At 41.5% G+C, this 2,157-nt stretch overlaps 1 pseudogene; it reads left to right on the top strand.

The window, feature by feature from the left end:
• Positions 1 to 223: 223 nt before the first annotated feature.
• Positions 224 to 744, top strand: LOC139005189 (peptidyl-prolyl cis-trans isomerase A pseudogene; annotated as a pseudogene).
• Positions 745 to 2,157: the final 1,413 nt, after the last annotated feature.

Raw genomic sequence — 2,157 nt, 5'->3', positions numbered from 1 at the left:
GAAGACAAAAAAAAGCAATCCCCAAAGGAAAGAAAAAGAGGAATCACTAGAAAGAGAGTTAAATGAAATTGAGACTAGTAACATGTCAGAGAAAGAATTCATAGTAATGGTTATAAGGATGCTCAAACAGCTGGAGGACAAATACACACAACTCAATGACAAATACACACAACTCAACAAGAATTATAAGGAGGCAGACGCCGCCGCCCCAAAGCTGCCCGTGACCAGCCATGGTGAACCCCACCGTGTACTTCGACATCGCCGCCGACGGCGAGCCCCTGGGCTGCGTCTCCTTCGAGCTGTTTGCGGACAAGGTTCCAAGATGGCAGAAAACTTCTGTGCTCTGACCACCGGGGAGAAGGGATTTGGTTATAAAGGTTCCTGCTTTCACAGAATTATTCCGGGATTTATGTGCCAGGGTGGTGACTTCACACACCACAATGGCACAGGCAGCAAGTCCATCTATGGGGAGAAATTTGAGGATGAGAACTTTGTCCTGAAACATACAGGTCCTGGCATCTTGTCCATGGCAAATGCTGGGCCAAACACAAACGGCTCCCAGTTTTTCATCTGCACGGCCAAGACTGAGTGGTTGGATGGCAAGCATGTGGTCTTCAGCCGGGTGAAGGAAGGCATGGATATTTTGACAGCCATGGAGAGCTTTGGGTCCAGGAATGGCAAGACCAGCAAGAAGATCACCATTGCTGACTGTGGGCAACTCTAATAAATTTGACTTGTGTTTTATCTTAAAAACAAACAAAAAAAAAACACAACAAGAATTATAAGGAGCTGAATGAGAATGTCACCAACATGAAAAGGAACCAAGAGGAAATGAAGAACGACATAGCTGCAATAAAGAACATGATGGAAGGCTTCAACAGAAGACTAGAAGAGGCTGAGGACCGCATCAGCATATTAGGAGACAAGGTAGGAAAAAAACACACAAACACAGCGGCAACTGGAAAGAAAATTTAAAAAGCAAGAGGAGAGCCTAAGGGAGCTTTGGGACACTACAAAATAAAACAACATTTGCATAATAGGGGTACCAGAAGGAGAGGAAGAGATGCAAGGAATAGAAAAACCGTTTTGAAGAAATAATGACAGAAAACTTTCCTGATATTGGCAAGAAAAAAACTGCGCAAGTCCAAGAAGCACATAGAGTCCCAAACAAGATGAACCCCAAAAGACTGACACCAAGACACATCATAATTAAATTGGCAAACACCAACGACAAAGTAAGAATTTAAAAAAAAAAATTTTATTGATTTTTAGAGAGAGAAGATGTGAAAGGGAGAGAGAGATAGAAACATCGATGAGAGAGAAGGTCATTGATTGGCTGCTTTCTGCATGGACCCACACTGGGGATCAAGCCTGCAACCTGGGCATGTGCCCTGACCAGGAATTGAACCAGTGACTTCCTGGTTCCAGGGTCGATGATCAACTGTTGAGCCACACCAGCTGGACCAAAGTAAGAATTTTAAAGGCTGCCAGAGAGAGACAGAAAGTTGATACCTACAAGGGATCTCCTATTAGAATGTCAACTGATTTCTCAACAGAAACACACCAGGCCAGAAAGGAATGGAATGAAATATACAAAGTGATGCAAAGAAGGGACTGAATCCAAGAATACCCAGCAAGGCTATCATTCAAATTTGAAGGTGGAATCAAGAGCTTCACAGACCAAAAAAGGGCTAAGAGAGTTTATTACCACCAAGCCAGCAATGCAAGAAATGCTAAAGGGACTGCTGTAAAAAGAACAAACTGAAAGGTAAGAAGAAACACAAACATTAAGAATAAAAATGATGACAAACAAGTACTTATCAATGATAACATTAAATGTAAATAGATTAAATGCTCCAATCAAAAGACATAGATGAATGGATAAGAAAACAAGCTGAATGGATAAGAAAACATGACCCATATATTTCTGTCTGCAAGAGACCCACCTCAGAACAAAGGATTCACACAGACTGAGAGTGAAAGGATGGAAAAAATTTTTTCAGGCAACTGGAAATGAGAAAAAAGCTGGGGTTGCAATACTCATAGCTGACAAAATAGACCTCAAAGTAAAGGCCATAAGAAGAGATAAGGAAGGCCTATACATAATACTAAAGGGAGTAATTCAACAAGAAGATATAACTCTGGTAAACATATATG

The sequence above is a fragment of the Myotis yumanensis genome, unplaced genomic scaffold (assembly GCF_028538775.1).
Source record: "Myotis yumanensis isolate MYYU_CA2020_CCGP unplaced genomic scaffold, mMyoYum1.0.hap1 SCAF_1, whole genome shotgun sequence".
NCBI classification, from domain to species: Eukaryota; Metazoa; Chordata; class Mammalia; order Chiroptera; family Vespertilionidae; genus Myotis; species Myotis yumanensis.
Note: the sequence above shows the minus strand (reverse complement) of the source record. Positions and strands in the feature narration are given on the sequence as shown.